This window comes from Aotus nancymaae, unplaced genomic scaffold (genome assembly GCF_030222135.1).
Source record: "Aotus nancymaae isolate 86718 unplaced genomic scaffold, 86718_ANA_hifiasm-v0.15.2.pri h1tg000011l, whole genome shotgun sequence".
In the NCBI taxonomy this organism is placed as follows: domain Eukaryota; kingdom Metazoa; phylum Chordata; class Mammalia; order Primates; family Aotidae; genus Aotus; species Aotus nancymaae.
The window spans coordinates 59,882,282-59,909,929 of NW_026988422.1; positions in this window are offsets into that span (position 1 = coordinate 59,882,282).

Genomic DNA, 27,648 nt, shown 5'->3' on the forward strand with positions numbered 1-27,648 from the left:
CAGGTTCCTGGCTCCTTCCAATCTTCCCTTTGTTCCTCTTCTTTGCAGATATCTTTCCAGACTCCCAAATACTAAAAACATTACATTCAGAGATTGCTCAGCTCATTGTAGGAGAGTGGAGTGATTAAGAGAAGAGCCTGGAGGTGGTCTGCCTGGCTGCCCACTTGGTTGCTGTGTGGCCTTGGGCAGTTATTTAACCTCTTTGGTTCTCAGTTTCTTTATGTGTAAGATGGAGCTAAACAGAGATTGACCTTATAGAACCGAGATAATCTACCAAAAGTTCTCAGGACACTGCCCTACACACTGTATATGCTCAAAAATAAAAAAATGTCAGGCGTTATTGACTCAAAGCTAAAGAGCTTGGCTGGACAGGGGCTGCCCAGCTCAGGCAAAGACGCTGGTAAGCAGAGCTGAGCTTGCTGTTTGTTTGGGGTTGTGCCATATGCTCAAATCTGAATGATAGTGTTCTGAGGGTGAGTTTCTGGGGCCAGCATGTCAAGGGTTACTTCTTAGTTTGCTTTCCTTGAAGCAGGCTTAGAAAAGGCTTCTCAGAAGAAGTGAGTCATAGGAATAATTTTAAGAAAGGGAAATTGCTGATTAATAGGATGGCATGAAATTTCAAAAGCTGACCTCCATAAAAATTTAGTAAAAATGGAGTGATTTTACATCCCCCTGTATTAATTGAGGGCTTCTTTGGCATAGAAATCTATATCCATTGATAACCCCAAATGCACCTTTGATTTCAGAATGAATTTATATATATATTTTTTGGCAGTAGAATTACTTCCTAATCATGTTTATAGCTTAAATTAATATGGAAATTAACCCTGAAACCCCAGACCATTTCAAAGCACTGGATTTTACAGACCTCAAGCCAGTTTAAAATAAACGTTGAAAATGTGAACTTCATAAAAAAAAGCTGATAGTATTAATTTAATTTCCATTAAAAACATCAGGAATGCTTTATTGAGCTTTTAAAAGAAAAAAAGCACAGGCTCTGTTATGGGCAGGTGCCACTTATAGATAAAATTTGAATGAAAAATAATGCTTTTGTCAGATGCTAGCTTACAGCTAGATCCCAACTGGGAGTAAAGTTCTGTGGGTTTCACTTTAATGATAATCTCTATGAACACATGTCTTTATGCAGAAACATTTCATGTCTTCAGCAAGATAGTTCTACCTACCAGGTTTTGTCACATTCCAGATTTAGGGATGTGGGGAGACCCCATGTAATAAGCTTGAAACAATTTTTACTATGGATATGAATTTGTTCATCACAAATAATTGTTGAACAACCACTCTGTGCCATGCACTGTGTTATGTGTTTACTGAAAATAGTGGGTTAAGACAGCAGACATTCCCTTTGTGGAGTTAGTAGCCTACTGAGTAAGGGAGACACAAAATAAATGACCCCAAGTGGATATATAATGATCACTTGAGGCTGGGCACAGTGGCTCACACCTGTAATCCCAGCACTTTGGTAGGCTGAGGCGGGGGAATCATGAGTTCAGGAGATTGAGACCAGCCTGGCCAACATGGTAAAACCCCGTCTCTACTAAAAATACAAAAATTAGCCAGGCATGGTGGCACATGCCTGTAGTCCCAGCTACTCAGGAGGCTGAAGTGGGAGAATAGCTTAAACCCAGGAGGCGGAGGTTGCAGTGAGCCGACATTGTACCACTGCACTTCAGCCTGGGTGACAGAGCAAGACTTTGTCTCAAAAAAAAAAAAAACTTGGACTGGGAGCGGTGGCTCATCCTCATAATCCCAGCACTTTGGGAGACGGAGGCAAGATCACTTGAGCCTAATGGTTCAAGACCAGCCTGGGCAACATAGTGGACCTTGTCTCTATAAAAAAATAAAAAAATTAGCCTGGCATGGTGGCACGCACCTGTAGTCCCAGCTACTTGGGAGGCTGAGGTGGGAGGATTGCTTGTGCCCTGGAGTTCAAAGCTGTAGTGAGCTGTGACTGCCTTACTGCACTCCAGCCTATGCAACAGAGCAAGACCCTGTCTCAAAAAAAAAAAAAAAAAAAAAAAAATCACTTGAGATAACTACTTGAGAGCGAATATGGGAGGGGACATTTAATTTGGGTTGTGAGGGATCTGGGAAGGCCTCTCCAAGAAACTGACATTCAGTCTGAGTTACAAAGAAAGGTGAGGACTTTACCTACTCATTTTTACACAAAGGTAATTCACACACACTCCCATGTCACTTTACGTATGTCACTTTGTGCAAACATCACACAGTTTGCAAGAATCTTTGTCATACCTTGTGGCTTGCTCAGGTTAGGGGGTTGAGTGTAGGGAGGGACTTTTGGCACTTATCTTTGTAGACTCTCTCCCCAACACCCCTCTCACCCCCTGAACTGGTAGATGAGGAAGCCACAGAGAGGCTTCCCCCGATCCCGGTCACACAGCTGGTTAAGTGGCACAGCTGGGATTTGAAGGTCTCTGCCTCAATGCTTGTGTGTTTTCTCCTATCCTACATTACAAGGCCTCTTAGAAAAGAGCTCTCCTCCCCCTAACCCCAGCAACCCCACTTAAATTCCAAGGGCTTCATCAAGTTCTTCTCTGTAGGTAGTTGGAATTTCAGCTGCCTTCTTCAGTTTAGGCGAAAACAAATAGGTCTTTCTCTTTCCCAGAGGGATGCGCTGGACCAGAAGACCTGAGTTAGCTTCTTCACCCTCGGGGCTGCCTCTGTGGTGCATGGCCCTGACAGATGGGCAGCTTAAAGGAACAGCTGTAACCGAAGCCCTGGGGTTCTTGTGGTTTCTTTAGTCCCTTCTTCTCGGCTAGAAGCCTACAGAGATAATTCTATCAATTGTATCCCCAGGTGGGGACCAGTGACAAAGCTGGAAGCTGAGGATAACTGGACTTGTCTGAGGGCAGAGAGCAGGTCTGGGGGTGCCAGGTGTCACCTGTAGGGCTGTCACACCTGGGCGGAGGAAGGCTGGGAGAGATGGGTGGCATTCTAAACCCCAGAGAATAGCAGCTTCCAGCCTTTATTCAGTTTTTCTTTTTAACTGACATTTAAGAAAAATTCAGGTATAATTATATACAGTAAAAGGCACAGATCTTAAGTTTAGCACAATGGATTGTGGCAATGTATACACCTATGAAATTGCCACCCAACAAGACATGGGACATTTTCATAGCTCCAGAAAGTTCTTTTGGCTCCCTTTTCTAATCATTCCCCTGCCCTCACTGCACTGAGACAATGCTCACAGTTCACAGTGTTCTGACTTCTACCATCCTAGTTAGCTTTCTCTGGTCTTAGATTTTTTTTTTTTTTTTTTTTTTTTTTGAGACAAAGTCTCGCTCTGTCGCCCAGGCTGGAGTGCAGTGGTGTGATCTCGGCTCACTGCAACCTCTGCCTCCCAGGTTCAAGCGATTCTCCTGCCTCAGCCTTCGGAGTAGCTGGGATTACAGGTGTACACCATCACATCTGGCTAATTTTTGTATTTTTCATAGAGATGGGGTTTTGCCATGTTGGTCAGGCTGGTCTTGAACTCCTGACCTCAAGTGATCCACCCACCTTGGCCTCCCAAACTGCTGGGATTATAGGTGTGAGCCACCACACCCTGCCTGGTCTTGGATTTTATGTAAATGGAATCATACATTATTTATGTTTGACGTCTGGCTTCTATCACTCGCCTATGTTTCCTGTGTCAGCAGTTTGTTCCTTTTTATTGTTGGCTGGAATTCCATTGTATGGCTATACCACCATTTCCTTATCCAGTTTTAGCTGCTGAACATTTGGGGAGTTTCTGGTTTGGGCTGCTATGAACATTTGCATCGAAGTCTCTCATAGACATGTGTTTTCCATTTATCTTGGGAAATACCTAGGAGTGGAATTATTGGGTCATAGAGAAGTTGTGTTTTGTATATCTTTACTCTAGCTTATATCAGAAAGAGGAGCAGCAGAGAGATGGAGCCTCATCTGCACGTGGCTTTGCTGTCTTACATGATAAGCCTCAGTGGCGTCCAGTAGTGTCTGATGGGCTGATATAGAGTCATATTCCTGCCCACTTTTGGAATAAGCAGGAAAGGTTAAAAAAAATGGACTCTTTAACTTCCTTAATGATGACCAAGCACTCCCTTTCCCTAAAATGTCACCCCACAGGGGATTCCCTATGACAGTGGGCAGACACTCTCTATCCCCAAGAAGGCATCAGTGGGATTTCCCAAATTGCGATGGTAACAGGAAGGGGATTATATGCTGGAGTCAACAAAGTGACAATCCCACTACTTAGGTCAGTTTTGAGGAATGAAAGATGTCTAACTTATTGATGGGAGACCTCATCACTTTGTAAACCTAGCCTCAAAAATGCAGGAGCCTATTAAGCCAAGTCTTCTCTCAAGGAGATGGAGGGACAAAGACTCTCAGAGCAGAGCACAATGCCCCAGCCTCTTCCACTTTGATATTTGGAAAAATATCCATTTACTGTTATTTTTAAAAAATGCAGAATCACCCAGAGGGATACCATTTGAGTTCTGGGAGAGCTGCCTGCTGACTGCACAAACATGTATTCCTCACATTAACGATTGTTAGCGTAGCATCCTGCAATGCTCCTGAGAAACTGCAGAAATAGTAATGACCATGTGGTGGTCAGGGCTGATTGGAACATGCTGCTGGGGAGAGATGAAGTTTGGATTTACAGCTTTAGCATGGAGGGTTTGCAAGCATCAGGGTTGTAAGCTGCACTGGCACCTGATACTAAATTTGGGAAAGGGATGGGGTTCCAGAAATAAAGCAAAAGCACCAGGCAATGGATGAACAGCGACTGAGTTTTTTTGCGGAGGCATAAATGCCAAGGAGAATGGGTTGTAGGTTCTATGTCAGGGTGAGGCTATGGTGGGGTGGAAGTAGGAGCGCTGGGTGAGTATCATCGTCTCAGATCCTGGAGAAAGGTCAGCCTTGTGGGGCACGGAGGGGCAGGTGCTCATACAGTTGGGCATTACACTTGGCACATACCTATGTCAGCCTGTTTAATCTTCACAACAACTGGGTGTAGTCAGTATTATTGTTCCCATTACACATATGAAGAAACGGAGGTTCAGAGAGGCTCTGTCATTGCATTATGGTCTGATTCAGATGTGGGGTTTATGGCTAGACGTTCTAAAGGAAGTCTTAGAACACTGCTGCACATTTTAGATCTGGATTTGGAGAAAGAGAAGGTTATTCTAAAATGCAGTGGCAGGCAAAGGACAAGGGACTCTCATCACCTCTGCATCTGGATGGCTCTTTATGGTCATTAGCACCTCCCAGGGCCTTGGGTGAGCAGGTTCTCAAGGCAGGTCTTCCCTGATAGCAGGAGGTGGCATGAAGCCTCCTCCGCCACATGCTGGCTGCTCCTGTACAGGTGGACCGGCTGCTGCTGGCTAATGGCAGGCAGAGGAGGAAGGAGGGAGGAAAGGTGAGAGCTGGTAGGTGCTCAAGCCACCCAGGCCAAACAGTGGCAGCAGGAGCAGCAGAGAGGCCTGCATTTCAGTGGTGCCCCAGGCTGCACTCCTATGTTCACTTTACGGGCAGTGAGCAGAGAAGATCCTTCCACCTCAGTCTTCCCATGTGATGTGTGCCATGAAGAAACATCCTACTCAGAGGCTAGAACATCTCCAACTATCTAGAAGATAGCCATGATTATTTGGTTAATAGCCACCTCCGCCATTGAACTTCTGCAGCTTGCCTCTGCTGAAGCTCTTCCAACAATCGTTCATTGCCTTGCCCATTCTTTTCCTCCACCAATATTTACTAAGCAGCTGCTATGCCATGTGCCAGACACCGTGCTGCTCCTGGAGTATGATAGGCAGACAAAGTCCCTGCCCTCAAGAAGCTTACAATCTGCTGGGAAGACAGTTCTCTTCTGCAGCTCCCTATCGGTCCCTGCCCAGCAGCCATGCTGTTTTCTCCCCGAGCTTACATTCCCTGGGTCCTCCCTGCAGGCCAGACACTATGATGCCAAATGTGAGCTGCTTATCAAAGACTCCATTGAGAGATGGTTGCTGTGTGGGGAAAGCAGCAGTGTTGGCCCTGAACATGACCTGAGGAGGCATGGCTAATCTCAGTGCTGTTTGACAGCCTTGACAGCAGGTGTCTGTCATCTCCCCCATTCTACCCCCTCCAATCACCCCAACGATTTTTGCCAGCCTCGAAGTGTCACTTCCATTTGGAAGGGATAGAGGAAGCCAGGTGAAGAGAGGAAACTGTCATCACTCTGCTCGTTGACCAGGGTGGAGGCCAGAGGACAAGTGGCATCTGTGCTGGGACATCCTAGGAGCCTGAAGCTGCTGCTGAAAGCAGCTGGGACCCCAGGTGTCTCTGCTGCAGCTCCTCTTCTCCCTGCCTGTGCCTTTAAAGAGGGTGGTTTTCTTCCATGGACCCATCATTGGTGTTCATCTCAGTGCCTCACTCGGTGGAAACCACAATATTTCCCTAGATAGGGGTGGAGTAATGAGTGGAAGGAAATGACCTGGATGAGGGTTTGAGCTGCTGGAGACTGACGTTAAGGGATGAGGAAGGGAGTGAATATAAATAAGGTAATGAGTTGAGGCTTTGGGATCAGATTGGGGCTGAAATCCTAACTATGACCCAGCAATTGACTGTCAGGTGTATACTGAAGAGAAATAAAAACTTCTGTCCACACAAAGACATGTATGCAATTGTTCATGGCAGTATTATTCATAATAGTGAAAAAGTGGAAATAACCCAAATGTCCATCAACTGAGGAATGCATAAATACAATGTCATGTGTCCATACAATGGACTACTATGTACCCATAAACAGGAACGAAGTACTGACACCTGCTACAACGTGGATGAACGTCAAGATATTATGAACTAAGTGAAAGGACTCAGACGCAAACCATGCAGATACATGTTGTATGCTTCCATTTATATGAAATATCCAAAAAGCAAATCTATAGATACATGTATTAGTCCATTCTCAAATTGCTATAAAGAAATATCCAAGACTGCGCAATTTATAAAGAAAAGAGGTTTAATTGGCTCTGCAGGCTGTACAGGGAGCATAGTGACTTCTGGGGAGACCTCAGAAAACTGCCAGTCATGGTGGAAGGCGAAGGGGAAGCAGGCATATCTTACGTGGCTGGAGCAGGAGGAAGAGACACAGAAGGAGCAGGTGCCATACACTTTTAAATGACCAGATCTCAAGACAACTCACTATCACGAGTACAACACCCAAGAGAAATTCACCCCCATGATGCAATCACCTCCCACCAGACCCTACCTCCAACACTGGGGATTACAGTTTGACATGAGATTTGGATGGGACACAGATCCAAACCATATCAATACAGAAAGTAGATCAGTGGCTGCCTGGGGCTAGAGAAGGAGGACAAGGAGAGACTATGAATGGACAGAAGATGATCTTTTTAAGAGGACAGAAATGTTCTAGAACTGGATCGTGGCAAGGGTTGCACAGCTTTGTAAACTTACTAAAAATCATTGGAGTACACTTACAATGGCTACATTTTATGCTGTGTATATTATACCTCAATAAAGCTATTATAAAAACCTCACAGGGCGTGGTGGCTCACGCCTGTAATCCCAGCACTTTGGGTAGGCCAAGGCGGGTGGATCACAAGGTCAGGAGTTCAAGACCAGCTTGATCAGCATGGTGAAACCCCGTCTCTACTAAAAATACAAAAATTAGCTGGGCATGGTGGCACATGCCTTTAATCTCAGGTACTTGGGAGTCTGAGGCAGGAAAATTGCTTGAACTGGGACCCAGGAGGCAGAGGTTGCAGTGAGCTGAGATTATACCACTGCACTTCAGCCTGGGCTACAGAGCCAGACTCCGTCCCCAAAAAAAACCCCTCAATTATACCACTTCCTGGCTGACAGACTTTGGGAAGTTACTTGACTACTGAATCTGTTTCTTCACCTGTAAAATGGGGAGGATGATACCTACTTCACAGGCTCACTGTGAGAATCAGGGGCCTGATTCACAGTGAGCACTTGAGAAATGTACATGGGAGCAGCTGGCAGTTGTTACCACTACTCCTGTTTTTCTGTTTGCTTGTTTTTGTTGTAGTAGAAATGTCTTGATTTAGAATGAGAGGTGAGGGCTGCACGCGGGGGCTCATGCCTGTAATCCCAACACTGTGGAAGGTCAAGGCGGGTGGATCACCTAAGGTCAGGAGTTCGAGAGCAACCTGGCTAACATGGCAAAACCCCATCTCTACTAAAAATGCAAAAATTAACTGGGCGTGGTGGCGGATGCCTGTAATCCCAGCTACTCGGGAGTCTGATGTAGAAGAATCGCTTGAACCTGGGAGGCTGAGGTTGCAGTGAGATGGGATTGCACCACCGTACTCCAGCTTGGGTGGCAAAGCAAGACTTGGTCTCACCGGGCGCATCTCAAAAAAAAAAAAAAAAAAAGAAGAGCAAGAGATACCAAGCATCTTAGTTAGCAGGAAAATTACAGGGTTTGAGGGTTTTTGAGACTTTAACTTCACTCCTTGTACCTAAGGTGCATGGTTTTATTTTTATTTTTTTATTTTTATTTTTATTTTTTTGAGAGAGAGTCTTGCTCTGTTGCCCAGGCTGGAATGCAGTGGCACAATCTCGGCTCACTGCAACCTCCGCCTCCTGGATTCAAGCGATTCTCCTGCCTCAGCCTCCAGAGTAGCTGAGACTATAGGCATGCATCACCCTGCCGGGCTAATTGTTGTATTTTTTAACAGACATGGGGGTCTCACTATGTTGCTCAGGCTGGTCTCAAACTCCTGAGCTCAAGCCATCCTCCCGCCTCGGCCTCCCAAAGTGCTGTCATTATAGGCGAGAGCCTGGTCTGTCTCCATAATACATTCCTAAATGTTCTCTCTGAATGCCAAGGAGTCTGGTTAAAACAAACAAACAAAACCTCCCACCAGCCAGAGACATAATGGAGGCTTGGGGCTGCTACAGATAATCATGGCCAAGAGAAGTCCAATTATGCCAGAGAGAAAGTGAGGGAAGCCTTTGGGTCCACGTGGTGCGCAGTGCGCCTACTTTCTTTCTTCTTATTCCAGGTCTTCATTCTTATTCCCCAATCCTGAAATGGAGTTGGGGTTTACCATGAGCCAGCGACGGCTGAAGGAGCCCCTTTTACCTCTGGGCTCTGCGTTCGTCTGGACGAGCTTCATTCCCAGGACACTGCTCCCCTCCTGGAGACAACAGGGTTTTCAGCAGCCCCAGGTCCTCATCCATTCAGCCTAACAACCCCAGGGGAAATGTAAATGGTAGCAGGTGGCGGTCTTTACAAATAGTCTCAACAAAATCCCCAGGGATCATTTTCTTTAAGTTACTGAGACCTAACCCTCCTCCTGCATGGATCCTCGTGGCCTAGAGAACAAAGCGAGCTGATTGGCCAGGCCTGGTCACATGATCCTTGTGGCCTAGCGAACGCAGGAAGCTGATTGGCCAGGCCTGGTCACATGCCCCAGCGGGTGCCGGTGAGACTTTAGTTGGACTTCTATGGAACAGCTGAGGAACGCTTAAGAACATTGTGAATCTAGTAAGGAAGGGATTTTCCTTCTTTGCTTTGTTTCTGGGAAACATAACTCCAAATTCTCTGCCCATCTCGAGCAGTTGTATGGGAATCCACTCAGGTCTTTCTGGGCACTCAATTCATTTCTCATTTTAGTTGCACCCTGATTCCCATCCATTGATCTATCCACCCACCCACTCAGTCACTCACTCATTCAACAAACGTGAGTGGACTGAGTGTGGTGCCAGATGATAGGCTCAGTGTTGGGGACCAGGGACTAACGGTCACAGACCTTAAATACGCTGCCATTGTATGCAATAGAAAGAGAAATCCATTTTGGAAGTATGTATGGGTGACGACTGTTGTAAATAAATACATCTCCAAAGACTAGAGCTGATCTAATATACCCTGAAGAGAACAGAGGCGCTGGAATATTTTCTGCAGCAGCAAAACAGGAGGGACTTAGTTTAAAGGGTGCGTGCTCGGATCTCAAAACCAGTGGCCAAATCCCAGTGTGGTCGATTGCATCTGCCACCGTGGGTGGTTAGGCGTGGAGGGGGAACTGGGTAGGGGAGGATCCTGGGGAAAGGGTGCCTCACAGAGGGACCTCAGCGCTCAAGGAATTGAAATAAGAGAGACAAAGAAATGAGCTGTTACTCTTACCACTCAGATGATGCTCTAAAGCATCTTTACTCTGGATTTATGCTCCTCGGTGCCTGAGTAACCCTGCAAGGCCATGGCATTACAGAAAATCACCAGCAGTTTCAGAGACACCAGTGTGAGTCCAGTTACTGCTGCTCTCTGATCTTTAGTGTATGTGCTCCTGAAGCGAGCCCATCTCTGATCTTTAAAATATCTCAGATCTGTAATATGAAGGGGGGTCTCAATGCCCAGATCTGCCCTCCGTCACCCCTCGCTGCCTGGGAGAGCCTGGGGTGTGCAGAACACAGGTGACCTGCCCCTGGGAGGTCCATGCTCCGTGGTCCAGATGGGGCTGAGGATGCTTCACCCCAGGGCAGTGTTAGCAGGGCCGCAGCCCACGCCTTGGCCTCAGTGCGGCATTCTGCATCAATGCATGTGCACGCACATGCTCACACGTGTGCACACTCTTACAGGGAAGTTAATAGAGATCTACAGCCCTCGTTACCATTTGCTTTCATAAATAAATATATTAAATTGGGAAGCCAGATTTATTTCTGGCAACAGCTTGCAGGCGACACCTCCCCCTCTTATTCACAGCTCCCGAGGCGAGCCCAGCCTCTCCCACCCCACCCCCAGGCGTGACTTTCTCTCTTAAAATTTTATTTTTAATTTGTTGTGATGAATGAGTGACACCTCTGACAGCCGATTCGTGGAGATTAATAGAAACGACACAATATTTACGTCGGCGCTACGAACAATTATCCTGCCATCTATCTCTGAGATTATCTTCCTGATTGAAAACTACTCATCCGTGTAATCGGAATTATTTGGAATTAGAAGGGAATTTATAGCCCCCTGGAGCGTGCTCTCTCCCCTCGAGTCTACTCCTCGGTCTCCATCTTTCTCTTGTCTCTCCTCTGGGCCTCTGGCTTTCTCTTCCATCGTGGTGATGGGCAGAGAAAATCTTTGTCTCTTGGAGGGGCCACTGGCCGTGCAGGACAGTGGGCATCTCTTTAGGGTGGCCTGGGGGTCCGTGATATGGATCTAGAAGTAGTGGTTTGTGGGAAGGAGGATCTTAGTGGTGTCATAAGAATTAGGGGTCAGTGAGGCCAGCTCCTGAGCTCAAGATGGATGAATATGATCTGAAGAAAGGGGTTTAATACAAAGGTGGAGAAGAAAGGTGACTTTGGAAAGCACGTGGTGTCAGACTGTGACAACTGTAAGAAATCTAAAGGAGCAGGATGGGATTCCAATAATGGTGTCGAGGTTGCTCTATTGCTGGTAAGACACTGTTGTAGTTGGCTCAGGCTGCCATAATAAATACCATAGACTAGGGGGCTGAAATACGTTTATTTCTCTAGTTCTGGAGGCTGAGAGTTGATCAGAGTGCCAGCATGGTTGGGTTCTGGGGAGAGCCTCCTCTTCTTCCTGGCCTGCATATGGCTGCTGTCTCATGTGCTCACCTGGAAGAGACAGAGACAGAGAGACCTGGGATCCTGGACAGAGAGAGAGGCAGACAGAGAGACAGACAGAGACAGAGAGACAGACACAGAGAGACAGAGAGACATACACAGAGAGACAAGGAGAGACACAGAGACAGAGACAGAGAAAGGGGGGAGGAGAGAGAGAGAGGGACAGACAGAGAGACACAGAGAGAAAGAGGGAGAGAGAGGGAATGAGACAGAGAGAGAGAGAGGGAGACAGAGAGGGAGTGGACAGAGAGAAAAAGAAAGAGAGGGGGAGAAAGAGATAAGGAGAGGGAGAGAGACAGAGAGAGTAAGAGAAAGAGACAGATGGAAAGAAACAGAGAGAGGGAGAGAGAGGAAGTAAGACAGAGAAAAAGAGCGAGACAGGGTGAGGGAGAGGTGGAGGGAGTGGACAGAGAGAGAAACAGAGAGAGAGAGAGAGACAGAAGGAGAGAGAGGAAGTGAGAGGGAGAGAGAGGGAGTGAGACAGAGGGAAGGAGAGAGGGGATGGGGACGGGTGAGAGAGAGAAGGAGTGGACAGAGAGAGAAAGAGAGACAGAGAGAGAGTGTGTGCTCTTGTGTCTCTTCTTCTAAGGGTACTAATCCCATTGGGAAGGCTGCACTCTCATGACTCAGTAACCTTCCAAAGACACCATCTCCAAATATCATCCTTCTAAAGCTTAGGGTTCCAACACAGGAATTCTGGAGGGACAAACATGCAGTCCATCACAGACAAAACGATGGGAAGAGCTGGAGAGGGTGAGTCAGGCAGGCCGGAGCCTGGACCCCATCAGACTCACATTTGGTTTGTAAGGGTGGGGAGGGGAGGCTGAGCAACAGCACGTGCAGCTCTGGAGAGGCTGGAGGGTGGGGGTCAGAGTGAGAATGAATGGAGATGCTAGGAGTGCATGCTCTGTTCTCTGTTCTCTGCCAGGCCCCTGCCTGTTAGCCTGATGGATTCGAGGTTGAGCTCGGGGTCAGACAGACCTCAATTGACAGACCCCGTTCTGCCACTTCAAAGCTGCGTGACCCCAGGCAGGTTTCTTAACCTCTCTGAGCTTCCATTTTTTTGTCAGTAAATTGCAATTTATTTCTCTTTTGGAGTGTGCACAATCTGTATATTGAGGGTAGCAATAGTACCTGCTTTACAAGGCTGTGTGTGGATTAAATGAGATCATGCAAGTAGGGTACTTCCTGCAGTTTGCACTGCATAGGAAGGACTCAGTGTACGTCGGTGCTACAGATGAGATCAACCTAAACGCTTGGCCCTTTACGAGACCAAGACCTGGGCTCCTGGAACCCAGGATTCCTTTCTGCCTGCTGGATTCCTTTCCCCACCTTTCACAGCACATGCCCTCATGACCTGTCCACCTGCATCTCCTCCCGCTTCCAGCTCAACTTCTCCCTCTCTCTTTGTGGTACTGGAATATTTTCTGCAGCAGCAAACCAGGCTGAGACTTAGTTTAGTGGGTGCATGCTAGAATCTCAAAACCATCTTTATTATTTCTCCCGTCCTCTAAATACTTGTGATTAATTGCTAAGATGTGTTGAACAAGTGCTCTTCCCTGGCATGTTCCAAGTTCTTTACCTGAATTCATGTATTTAACACATAAACTATCCCTGGAGGCTAATTGCTATTAATCATTAACATTCCCATTTTTAATTATTAACATTCCCATTTAACAGATGGGGAAACCGAGGCACTGGGAGATGAGATAACTTGCCAAAGTCACATGACAGGTGTGGTCAGCAGCCTCTAAGCTGCCCTTAAGATCCTTCCCTCTGGTATTCACACCTACATGCAATTTCCTCTCCCTTAGCTGTGGACTGTGGCTAGTGACTTGCTTCTAATGGATAGCATAGACCGAAGTGTGCCATGTCACTTCTGAGATTAGGGCAAAAGCCTGTGACATTTGTCTTGCTCATACTCTCTCTCCCTGACTCCTTTAGGCTGCTTGTTCTGATGAAGGGACCTGCCTTGTCCATTGTCCTCCAGAGAGGCCTCAAGGAACGGAGGGCAGCCTCCCATCAACAGCCCAGGAGGAACTGAACCCTGCCACCAACCCGGTGAGTGAGTTTGGAAGTCTGAGATGACTGCAACTCTGGTGCATACCTTGGCTGTGGCCTTGTGAGAGATGCTAAGCCAGAGGACCCAGCTCAGCCAGTCCCAGATTCCCGGAGTCAAGGACACTGTGGCTCCTAAAGGGGTCTTTGTCTCCTAAGGGTTCAAGTTGAGCTCATCTGTAGCATCGACGTATACTGAGTCTTTCCTGTGTGGTGGGAACTGCACCAAGTATTCTACTTCCATAGTCTCATTTAATCCAACACATCCTTGTAAAGTAGGTGCTGTTGCTGCCCTCAAGACACAGACTGTGCACACTCCAACAGGAGGCTTGTCTTAAGCTGCTGGGTTTGGGATAATGTCTTATGCAGCAGTAGATAACCAGTGCAACAGGTAATAGCCCAGCCAGGATTGAGACCTCGGCAGTTGGACTCCAGTGCGTGTGCTCTTGGCCATGTTCTGCATGGTGGGTGAGGAGGCCTTTGGGATTGAGCCATTCAGGTTCCCAAGTCATATTTGGGAGGGGCAAGTGAGCTTGCATGGCTTTTTCCGACAGATTCAGGCTGAGATGAAAGAAAGTAATGTCTTGGTCAAGAGAGTTTTTGTTGTTGTTTGTCTGTTTTTGAGGTGGGGTCTCGCTCTGTCAGCCAGCCTGGAGTGCAGTGGCATGATGTTGGCTCACTGCAACCTACACCTCCTGGGTTCAAGCGATTCTTCTGCCTCAGCCTCCCAAGTAGCTGGGATTACAGCCCCCCACTACCACACCTGGCTAATTTTTATAATTTTTTTTTTTTCAGTAGAGACAAAATTTCACCATGTTGGCCAAGCTGGTCTTGAACTCCTGACCTCAAGTGATCCACCTGCCTTGGCCTCTCAAAGTGTTGAGATTAAAGGCCTTGGTCAATAGAGGTTAGTAAATACCATTTGGAACCTGTCACTTCTCCTTTGGGATTAACTTAGCCCTGTTCAAGAGAAACATGAGTATGTTCTTTAGGTCTAGAGGAGCTTTATTCTTTAGGTGGCTGGTAGGTGGAGAGAGAGCTCTTCTTTCATAAGAAATGTGGTGTCCTCAGGGGAGACTTGGGCCCAGAATAGATAATAGTAATCCCCAATAGTGTTCTCAAGAAATGCTTCCAAGTCAAGGCAGCCCCACGTGGTATATAACATGGCCCTGCCTCAGGGGCTGGAAGGACTTCATCTCCAACAGGATAATAATCTGTGTGCTCCCTCACTACCATTGGAAACAAATGGAGCCAATCTGGATTTATTTATGTGCTCTTTAAACAGTGGAATTTTGCTAGGGCTCTCCAGGAAATGGGGACAACATAAATTTGTCATTAGGACATTATTTCTCCTTTTTTTTTTTTTGAGGCGGAGTCTTGCTCTGTCCCCAGGCTGGGGTGCAGTGGCGTGATCTCAGTTCACTACAACCTCCAACTGCCTGGTTCAAGTGATTCTCCTGCCTTAGCCTTCCAAGTAGCTATGGATTACAGGCACACGCCACCATGCCCAGCTAATTTTTGTATTATTAGTAGAGATGAATTTTCACCATGTTGACCAGGATGGTCTTGATCTCCTGACCTTGTGATCCTCTTGCCTTGACCTCCCAAAGTGCTGGGATTACAGGTGTGAACCACTACGCCTGGCCTATTCTTCCTTTCAAATAAATAACTTTCTTTAGTTTCACAAGAATTGGCCAACTCTCTCAGAGGAAGATTGTGGAACCCTTAGAATTTAGGGGAGTCCAGGGCCTATCCTTGAATAATGAGGAAAATCAACATTAAGGCCAGTGCAGTGCATTTGTTATAAGAATTGAACCCAGATGGGGTAACAAAGAAGATAAATGCTATGTTCAAATCATAGAGAGCACCATGTAGGTAGCAGGGTAAGATTCTGGCTGGGCACTGTGGCTCAGGCTGGGTTTGAACCCAGATGGGGTAACAAAGAAGATAAATGCTATGTTCAAATAATAGAGAGCACCATGTAGGTAGCAGGGTAAGATTCCGGCTGGGCACTGTGGCTCAGGCTGGGTGCAGTGGCTCACGCCTGCAATCCCAGCACTTTGGGAGGCCGAGGCGGGTAGATCACCTGAGGTCCGGAGTTTGAGACCAGCCTGACCAACATGGAGAAAGCTTGTCTCTACTAAAAATACAAAATTAGCCAGGTGTGGTGGCGCATGCCTGTAATTCCAGCTACTTCGGAGGCTGAGGCAGAATATTCGTTTGAATCTTGGAGGTGAAGGTTGCAGTGAGCCAAGATCATGCTATTGCACTCCAGCCTGGGCAACAAGAGCAAAACTCTATCTCAAAAAAAAAAAAGAAGGGTAAGATACCTTGATAGTTGAGAAAATATTAAATATTACCACTTTCAAGTTGGGTTTAGACTGCATTATCCGCCTCCTACAATTAATATCTTTGGGGGAGTTCTGTGCCTCCTTTAAAAGGCCATTAGATGAAGTAGCTGGCATCCCTGTTGCTTATGCAGATTTAGCTACTGAAGGGTAGGTGGACCTAGAAGGATCCACAGCTACCACAGGGCACAGTCTCTTTTCCCTCCCAGCTGTCCTTTAAAAGTTAAGTGAATTTTTTTTTGAGACAGAGTCTGACTTTGTTGCCCAGGCTGGAGTGCAGTGGTACAATCATAGCTCACTGAAGCCTCCAATTCCTGGGATCGAGTAATCCTCCCATTTTAGCCTCCTAAGTAGCTGAAACTACAGGTGCACACCACCATGCTCAGCTAATTTAGAATTTTTTTTTCTAGAGGTGAGGTCTCATATGTTGCCTAGGTTGGTCTCAAATTCCTGGGCTCAAGTGATCCTTCTGCCTCAGCCTGCAGAGTAGCTGTGACTACAGACACGCACCACCACATCCAACAAAGTTGAGTAGATTTGAATATCACTGACCATCCAGTTGAGGCCTGATCGTCTGCTCTGTAATGATTGGCTCAGACTGGGGGCATTGCCGGGCACAGGAAGGATCTAGCCAGACAGAAAGACCTCTTACTGTCTTATAGGTGTTTCCCAAGTTAGGTGGAGAACGTTTCTGAGAAATAGTCTGAGAAGGAAGAGACCCAGGGACTTAAAAGAACATTTGGCTGGACGCTGTGGCTCATGCCTGTAATCCCAGCACTTTGGGAGGCCTGGGCGGGTGGGTCACAAGGTCAGGAGATTGAGACCATCCTGGCTAGCACTGTGAAACCCTGTCTCTACTCAAAATACAAAAAATTAGCCAGGGGTAGTGGCATGCGCCTGTAGTCCCAGCTACTTGGGAGGCTGAGGCAGAGGTTGCAGTGAGCCGAGATTGTGCCACTGCACTCCAGCCTGGGCAATAGAGTGAGACTTTGCCTCAAAAAAAAAAAAAAAAAAAAGAAACAACATTCACCCTTAGCCCCTTATATTACAGTGTCATTTAAAAATTGCCCAACCTCTGACTAAACAAAATTTCCCAGACCTGGACTTAGGAGATAGAAAGGAGAAGCTGGTAAGGCAAGGGTTAGACCGTCCAAGGCATTGTAGCACCAGCTCCATTGTTGTCTGGTTGCAAGCAACAGAAACGGACTGAGCCAACCTAAGCAAAGCTGGAATGTATTGGAAGGATGGCAGAGCTCACAGAAGGGGCCAAGCCTCATAAAGGAGCCAAGGCAGCTGAAGATGTGGGGAGGCTTGGCTGTTTTCAGCCTTTGGATAACCAACTTGACACTTACTGCCTAAGGAGAGATTGGCCCAGCGTGAGTCATGTGATTGGCAGTGCCTCCAAGGCTGCAGTAACGGGTGTGAAACTGGAGAGAAGTTACCAGAGAAAGGGTATGCTGGACAAACAATAACAATAGAATATCTACCTATTACAACCAACCTCTCTCTCTCTCACCAAAATCTTCACATTTGTCGAAAAAGTTAATATCGGGCAAAACCAGCTTTCTTTCCTTTGATCCTAAGCTCATCCAACAGAAATGAGACCATCACTCCATCATGGATAAGCCTCTTTTCCTTCTTAGTCTCCCATCAACACCCAGGACCCTGTTCCAACTGCCGGTGTCCAGTGTGTGTCCTGGAGACATGAACAGCACCCAGGGAGAAGCTGCCAGAAAGGAAATGCACGTGGAATTGTGTGTACAGTTGTCCCTTTCTTAGGGGCTTCCTTGGATGCAAATAGATGATTCTACAGAGGACCAGGGCAGGGCCCAGGGACAGCAGCTGAACCTTATTTAAAAACGACAGTGAGATGTCTGTATTTGTTTGGGAGTGTGACGTGCCGGGGCAGGGGGCACTGCGGTGAGGTGTGTGCTATTCTGATGGGGCCTGGGAGTGGAACAGACCAGGCCATTGGTGCCTCACGTGCTACAAGCTGAGGAGCATGAACTTGGGTAGCCTCAGGCAGTGCCTGGTGCTGGAGGAGCCAACTAGAAGTGCGTCCTGGGAGGGCAGCCTCTTCCTAAGAGCAACCATAGGGGGCATGTGGAAAGTCATCAGGGTAACCAGCCTTAATAAAGGTAGAAGATGAGATTGGAGAGAGGTGGGTCGGAGCAGGGGGGAGTCAGAGGGAAGGAAATGATTGCAGGAGAAACAGATGCAATTGAGCAAGACTCCTGGAGATGGATTTCCCTGCCTTGGTCCAAACTCAAATCCCTGTGCTCAGATTAATTAGCAAGGAAATATTTTCCTGTCTGCAGAACAAGGCTGCTGGATTGCCAGTGGGACAGGAGGGTGGGCAGTCTATCAAATAACTACTAATTAGGTTACTTCCCACTGCTGTTGACATGCTGGGGACATGTTCCTGGGCCAAAATAAAAGGGGGAGGAGGGGAGAAGAACGGAGGCAGAGATAGAGGAATAGACCAGGATCCTCTCTGTTCATTTTAGAAAATTGTTGGCTGGGACTGGGGAAGGAGAACGGGAAGACAACAGAAGAGAAGCAATGTGCTGGTTCACAGACAGCCCAGGGCCACGACCTGTATTTGTATTTTACTGTTTTCTGCAAATGACAGGAAAACATGAGCAGTGGTGGGACAGGTGCAGGTGGGGTAGGGATATGGAGGATGCTAATAATGATGGCGGGTGTTTATTGAGTGTTTACTTTCTGCCAGGCTCTTCCTAAGCACTTCATTCATTGCTCAACAAGCATGAGACAGGGGTTTAGATGATTCCTACACATTTGCATCATCATTCGTTCTCAAAACTATGGGGAAGGCCATTTAGGCTTTTTTATAGATAAGGAACTTGGGGCTCAGAGAAGTTTCATAACTTGCCCATGGTCACACAGCATGTCAGAAGTGGTGAAGCTGAGTTTTGAACCAAGGTCTGCCTGACTCCAGCCTCGTTACCCTTCACCACTACTCCGTGGATAATGCACACTCGACCGTATGCATTCTCTTCTTCCTTGTTCCTTTGCCTGTTTCCTCATTCCACCCTGAAGTTCTTAAGGCGTATTCTTTACTAAGTAACACGCAGGAGTCTTAACTGTAATGCAAGAGTAGCACCATCATTTTCCCTGAGCGCTGAGGTTTTGAGGTCTGGCAGTGACCTTGAGAAGACATCATCTAGTTTCCTGTCTTTAGCCAGAACTGAATTTGCACCAAACTGATAAGCATTTATTGTATTTGTAGACACCCCTCAAAGGAGAGTTGTACAGCCCATTCCACTGACACCTGACCAAGGCATCTCCATCGTGCCCAGGTGGAGTTGGCCTTTTTCCTTACATTCTGTCTTCACCGGAGACCAGGCAGGTGAATCAGCTGGGTGTGAAGTGGCCTTCAGCCATGTCCTCTCCTGGGGAGTCCATCCCCCTCCTTCCACCCTTTCCTTGTAATCAGAGTTGGACCATGGGTGCCCATGGCTCTCTGGGGTGAGCCTCCCTCCTGGTGAGCCCTGTTCTTCAGTGACACTTATATTTGCTTTCCTCGGTGTCCTCTCTTGCAGTGCTCATCCTGCTGTTACAGTAGCTGTTTGTAGCCTATGCACCAGCTTATGTGTTCTTGGGCCAAGGACCGTGTCCTATGCTCCTTCCTGTCCCCTGTACTGCATATTGTACCAGGAACCTAGTAATGAGTGTCCCATACATGTTTGCTGAATGGGGGAGTGAATGCCAGAAAGACGTTTTATGGTTTGCATCCAGCCTGCCGCTAAATGTTTCCCTAATTTGTAATGATGACACTACACACCCCACGGAAGGGCTAGGGTGTCTAAGTATTCTATGCTAAGTATGGGCAAAAGAGGACAGTATGATCAAGATGCTCTTTTACCCTGTGTGTGTATCCAAGTTCCCTCTCATCATTAAATGAGCAGACTTCACACAGAAGGGGTTGCTACTGCTACAGATGGAGGTCAGAAGTAAGGTACCGCTGCTGTTGACCTCAGACCTTTGAAAGCCAGATCCAAGCTTGAGGTCTTGGGGATGGGGATGCCAAGGAATGGGGTGGTGAGATACACCAGAGTGGCTGGGAATGAAAGAGTGTCCCGGAAAACCTGCTTTCTCAGAGCCGGTCCTGTGTGAGCAGAAGAAATCTATCCACAGAGGGGTGAGATCGCAGAGCAAGTGGGTTACCTAAAAATAGGAGTGCTGGTTTCCCACAGTTAGAGATGGGTCCTCTGCCATTCATCTCAATTGCTTTGTGTGAGTTTGCTTATTTATTGAAAGTGAGAGAAAAGGATCAAACCATTCATCCAAAGATGCAAATCTGCAACCTCGTCTACAATGATCAGCCAGACAGGTGAGCTGAGTGAGAAGTCCCTGAAGTCTCAGAGGCCTGGTGCTGGCCAGGAGAGTGGGGTGCGCATGCTTAGGAGCTTCCCCTAGCTTGCCCTGCCTTCGTGGCAGAGTTGACAGTGGACTGAACCTTATCCCCATCATGGGGACTTTCATGGGGGAGGCAGACCTGTGTGTACGTGTGAGTGTACATAGACGTGTATGAATGTCTAGCTCTCTGAAGGAGGAGATGAGACGCATAAATCACCTAACACAGCACAAGGTGCACACAATAGGTGTTAATACCTAATGTTCATTAGGTAGTCAAGAAGGTGGAAGTAGAGATTAGGGCAGGAGGAGGCAGGGACAGGAACAATGTAAAATAGCCAGAGTGTTTTTGATGAAGGATTTTGGAGTCAGAAAGCCTGAAGTTCAAATCCCAGCTCCATCACCACTTGCTATTGTGGTAACCTCAGGCAAGTTAGTTAACCTCTCAGAGTATCAGAGTCTTCACCTGTAAATTTTGAGAATGGTGTGATATCTCATAGGGTGACTGGGATTATTAAGTAAAATAATATATTTAGAGTACCTTTACAAGCCTGGGGTTCAATAAATTACAGCCGTTTTTCTATTATAATTTATTATGAATATCAGGGACAACAAGGATCATCAGATTATTAACAGTTAGAATCTCACTTTTAAAAAAAAGCCCCAAGTTAGGTTGGGTGTGGTGGCTCATGCCTGTAATCCCAGCAGTTTGGGAGGCTGAGGTGGGTGGATTGCTTGAGACCAGGAGTTCAAGCCAGCCTGGGCAACATAACAAGATCCCATCTCTAAAAAGAAAATAAAAAAGAACCCAAGTTGGAAATACATGCAAGTCATATATCTAATCTGAGAAGGGGTTAATATCCAGAATATATAGAGAACTCATAAAACTCAACAATAACACCACAAGCCATTCAATTAAAAAATGGGCAAAAGACTTGAATAGACATTTCTTCAAAGGAGATACAAATGGCCAATAAACACATGAAAAGATGTTCAACAACGCTATTCATTAGGGATATGCAAATCAAAACTACAATGAGATACCACCTCATACCCATAAGTATTGGGATGGTTACTATCACTGTTGGGTTGCAAATGATACAGTCACTCTGCAAGACAGTATAATTACCATATGATCCAGCAATTCCACTTCTGGGTATGTACTCAAAATAATTGAAAGCAGGGTCTTAAAGAGATCTTTGTACACCCATGTTTATTCTTCACAATAGCCAAAATGGGGAAGCCACTTGTCCACTGTCTGTTGTCCACTGATGGATGGATATACAAAATATAGTGTACACACACACACACACACACACACACACACACATGAATATTATTCAGCTTTAAAGAAGGAAATTCTGACATATGTTACAACATGGATAAATCTCAAGGACGTTATTTTAGGTGGAATAAGTAAGTCACAAAAAGACAAATATTATATGATTCTACTTATATGAAGTACTTAGAGTAGTCAAACTCATTGAGCAGAAAACAGAATGATGATCACCAGGGAATGGGGAGAGGAAAATGGGACGTTATTGTTTAATGGGTACAGAGTTTCAGTTTTATAAAATGAAAATATTATGAAGATGGATGGTGGTGATGTTTGTACAAATTGTGAATGTATTTAATACCACTGATGTGTACATTTAAAAAGGGTTAAGATGGTGAACTTTACATGTATTTTATCATAACAAAAAAATTGGAAAAGTCCTAAAATCAAAGACACCGATTTTCCACCAATTGATCCATCAATTTAACGCAATCCTAATAAAAATATCAGTAGGCTTTTTAAAAACTGAAATTGACAAACATATTCTAAAATTTATATTGAAATGCAAAGACCTCTTAATAGCTAAAACAATTTTGAAAAAATACAAAATTGGAAGAGTTATACTACCAGACTTCAAGAGATACTGTTAAGCTATAGCAGTAAAGTATTGGCATAAGGATAGGTATATTAGTGAATGGAATAGAGTGGAGAGTCCAAATGTAGATCCATAGACATGTATGGTCAATTGATTTTCTACAAAGCTACTATAAGATAATAAATTCGTGTTGCTTTTAGCTGCTGAGGTTTTTCCTGAGGAAAGGATAGTCTTTTCAACAAATGATGCTGAAACAGTTGGATATCAATTTGGAAGAAACCAAAAAAATCCAAAACACAAAAAGCTTTAATTCTTCTTACTTCACACTGCACACAGAAATCAACTCAAAATGGATCACAGACCTTGGGACAAGTAATATTATGTGTCAACTTGACTGGGTCACAGGTGCCCATACATTTGGTTCTGTGAGGGTGTTTTTGGATGGAATTAACATTTAACTTGGTAGGGTGGATAAAGCTGATTGCTCTCCCTAATATGGGCAGGCCTCATCTAATCAGTTGAAGGCCTAAATAGAACAAAAAGTCTGACACTCCGTTGAGTAAGAGAGAATTCCTCCTGCCCGATGGCATTTGAGCTGGGCCATCAACTTTTTCCTGCCTTTGGACTTGAACTAAAACGTTGGCTCTTCCTGGGTCTTGAGCCTGCCAGCTTTGTACTAGAATTATACCATCAGCTTTCCTGGTTCTCAAGCCTTTAGATTTGGCTGGAACTATACTGTCAGCTCTCCTGGCTCTCCAGCTTGCTGACTTACCTTGCAGGTCTTGTGACTTGTCAACCTGCATAATCATGTGAGCCAATTCATTATAATAATATATTTTCATCTCTCTATATATCTCCTGATGATTCTGTTTCTTTGGAGAACCCTGACTAATAAATAAACCCTTAAACTTTTGTTCATTGAAAGACACTGTAGCAGGATGAATAACAGCCTCCCAGAGATGTCCATGTCCTAATCCTGGGACCTGTGCATATATTACCTTACATGGTAACACACTTTTCAGATGTGATCAAATTAGGGATCTTGAGATAGGGAGATTTTCCTGGATTATCCAAGTGGGCCTAGTGTAATTACAAGGGTTCTTTTAAGGAGGGAGGGAGGAGGGTCAGAGTAGATGTGATGACAGAATCAGAGGTTGGAGTGATGCGGGGCTACCAGCCAAAAAAACGCAGAAATCCTCTAGAAGCTAGAAAAGGCAAGGAAATGAATTTTCCCCTTGAGCCTCCAGAAGGAACACTGTCCTGCCAACACCTAATTTTAGCTCCATGAAATTGACTTCCGACCTCCAGAACTATAAAATAATAAATTCGTGTTGCTTTTAGTCAGTAAATTTGTGGCGATTGATCACAGCATCAATAGGAAACGAACACCATTAAGAAAATGAAAACTCAAGCTATGTCTTGCAAGAAAAATGTACTCTACCTATACATACACACATGCGCACGCACAAGTACATGCACATGCACCCTGACTTATACAAGAATACATAAAATGTACTCTACCTATACACACACACGCACGCACGCACAAGTACATGCACATGCACCCTGACTTATACAAGAATACATAAAGAAGTCTTACAGCTCAATAAGAAACACTACCTGATTTAAAAATGGAAAAGAGATTTGAAGAGACAAAAAAGATATACAAATGACTGGTAGGCACACAATAAAGCATATTATTAATTGTTAGGAAAATACAGGTTAAAACCACAAGATCCTATTCAGTAGAACAGCTAAAATTGAAAAGATTGCTAATACCAAGTACTGATGAGGATTTGGAACAATTAAAACTTGCATACATTGCTGGTAGGAATGCAAAATGGTCAACCACTTTGGAAAATTGTTTGCTAGTTTCTTGTAAAGTTAAACATACATTTACTATACATATAAACATATGTTTACAACTCAGCCATTAAGAAGATGAAGTTTTTTATAATTCCACTTTTATTCACTCAAGATAAATGAGCACGTATGTCCATGCAAAGATTTGTATGTGTTTGTAGCAACTTTATTTGTAACAGCTGAAAACTAGAAACAATCCCAAATGTCTACCAACCAGTGAGTGAACAGGTAATTGTTATTATGATATGACAATATCTTGGAATAACACTCAACAATGAAAAGGACTGAACTACAGACACACAACAGCATGAACGAATCTCAAAAACATCACGCTAAAGGAATTAAGTTGGGCCAGAAAAGTCTATACTCTATGATTACATTTATATAAAATTCCAGGAAAGGCAAAACTAATCTAGAATATCACAAAGTGGTTGTCTGGGGCCAGGAGTAGATCTGGGCAAAGGGACACAAGAAGCTTTTGGGGGTGATGGAAACATTCCATATCTTGATTGTGTAATAAGCCAGGTGTTAGTATTTTAGAGGACCATGTGATCTGTGTTGCAACTACTTAATTTTGTCATTGTAGCGTGAAAACAGACATAACAGTATGTAAACAAATGGGTATGGCTGGATTTGTCTCAACGGCCATAGTTTGCTGATCCCTGGTCTAGATCCGTCAAGCTGTACTCTTAGAATGGATGCATTTTACTATATGTAAATTGTGCCTTAATACAGTTGACAAAAATAACAAAAAATCAAAAGTAATATGTAGCTATTTCTGAAGTTAATTTCTTGGAAATCTGCATACAGAAAATGTACAAAGCACATGTATATAGCTTGATGAATTTTAATTTTAGCATTCTGGTAGACATGGATAGTATCTCATTGTGGTTAATTTGTATTTCCCTGATGACAACTCACACTGGGCATCTTTTTATGTGCTTCTTGGCCATCTGAATTTTTTTGTGAAATACTTATTTAAGTCATTTTCTTATTTTAAAATTTGGTTGGTTATATTTTTTCCTTACTGATTGGTGTGAGTTCTTCATCTACTCTTTGTCAGAGACGAGTTTTGCAAATATACTCTTCCAACCTGTGGTTGCGCTTTTTGCTCTCTTTTGGGTGTCTTTTGATGAATGGAAACTCTTGATTTTAATGCCAATTTATCAATATTTTTCTTTACATGAGTGCTTCCTGTGACCCATTTAAGACATCTTTGCCTATCCAAAGATAATTGAAATATTCCTCTATGTTTTCTTGAAAGAGTTTTACTTTTTACCTTTCACATTTAGTTATTCAACCTGGAAATTATTTCTGTGAATGAATATCTGATTGACCCAGTTCCATATATTGAAAAGGCAACTGTTTCCCATTTCACTGCAGGGACACAATTATGATAAGTCAAATAACCCTATGTATGTGGGTCTGTTTCTCTGTTCTGTTCCATAGATCTAGTTTTCTGTCTTTGCACCAACACCATACCGTTTGAATTAGAGCTTTATATATCCTTACCATCTGCCCTCAAGTTTTGTTTTTCTACTTTAAGATTACTTGTTTTTTATTAAGCCTTTGAATTTCTATATAAATTTTAGAATCAACTTGTTAATTTCTCTAAAAAACTGCTGGGGATCTGATTAGGATTACATTGAATATATAGATCAATTTGTGAACAATTTACCTCTTTACGATATTGAGTCTTATAGTTCATGAACATTGTATATCCCTTCACTTATTTGTGTTTTATTTTCTCTCAGTAACTTTTCATAATTTTTATATAAGGATTATTGCACATCTTTTGTTATATATACATTTTGAGGTATGAGATTTCTAAAATGCTATTGTAAATTGTATTTTTTAAAAAATGATATTTTCTAATTGTTTGGTTCTGGTACATAAGGGTCTAATTGTTTTTTGTGTTTTAACTTATATCCAGGGCTTTTACTAAGTTCACTTATTAATTCCAATTATTTATTTTTTTACAAATTTTCCATCTAGACAACTATGCTGCTTGCAAATAGTGACTATTTTATTTCCTCATTTCCAATTCTTAAACTTTTAATTTCTTTTTTTTTTTTTTTTTTTTAAGGCCAGGCTCAGTAGCTCAAACCTGTAATCCCAGTACTTTGGAAGGCCAAGGTGAAAGATCTCTTGAGCCCTGGAGTTTGAGAACAGCCTGGGCAATATAGCGAGATGCTGTCTCTACAGAATATTTTTTAAAAACTTAGCCAAGCGTTGGTGGTGTGTGCTTGTGGTCCCAGATACTTGAGACACTGTGGTGGGAGGACTGCTTGAGCCCAGGAGGTCGAGGCTGCAGTGAGCTATGACTGCACCACTGCACTCCAGCCTCGGTGACAGAGTGAGACACTGTCTCAAAAAAATTTTTTTTAATGAAAACAAAGTAGGAAATTTTTTTTTTTTTTTTAAGAATGAAGAAGAGGAAGAAAAAGGAAGAGAAAGAGAGAGAGAGAATGGGAGTATTGCTTTCTTGCTCAGGCTAGAATGCAATTTAGAAATGGGTATTGAAAACCTCTTTTATACCAATAATTATACTTAATGATGTAGACAGGAAGGAATAAGGGAAGAAAATAACAAATGAGCAGCCAACCAATATTTCATTTAAACCTATGAAATGCTGTGCGATTACTGAGGAGTGATTTACTTCCAATTATGTAGTCACTTTTGGAATAGGTGTGAGGTGGTAATGTATGTTTTGTGTATTTGAAGTGGAGCGTTCTATAAATGTTTATTAAGTTTACTTGTTCCAGGTCTGAGTTCAAGTCCTGGATGTCCTTGTTAATTTTCTGTCTCGTTGATCTATAGAATCGTTAGCTCTTCTTGTTACATTGATCCTTTTGCCATTATGTAATGTCCTTCTTTGCCTCTTTTGATCTTTGTTGCTTTAAAGTCTACTTTATCAGAGGCGAGAATTGCATCTCCTGCTTTTTATTTATTTGTTTATTTTTACTCTCTGTTTGGTTGGTAAATCTTCCTCCTTCTTTTTGTTTTGAGTCTTTGTGTATCATTGCATGTGAAATGCGTCTGGATGCAGCATACCGATGGGTTTTGGCTTTTTATCCAATTTGAATATATGTGAGTTTAATACTGCCATTTGATACTAGCTGGCTGTTTTGCCCATTAGTTGGTGTAAATTTTTCATTGTGTTGATGCTCTTTGCTTTTTTTGGAAAGGCTGATATTGGTTGTTCCTTTATATGTATAGTGCTTCTTTCAAAAGCTCTTGTAAAGCAGGCCTGGTGGTGGTGAAGTCTCTAAGTACTTGCTTGTTTGCAAAAGATTTAATTTTTCCTTCGCTTCTAAAGCTTAGTTTGGCTGGATATGAAATTCTGGGTTGAAAGTTCTTTTCTTTAAGTGTGTTAAATATTGGTCCCCACTCTTTTCTGGCTTGTAGGGTTTCTGCTGAGAGATCTGCTGTAAGTCTGATAGGTTTCCCTTTGTGGGTAACCTGACCTTTCTCTCTGGCTGCCCTTAGTATTTTCTCCTTCATTTCAACCCTAATAAATCTAG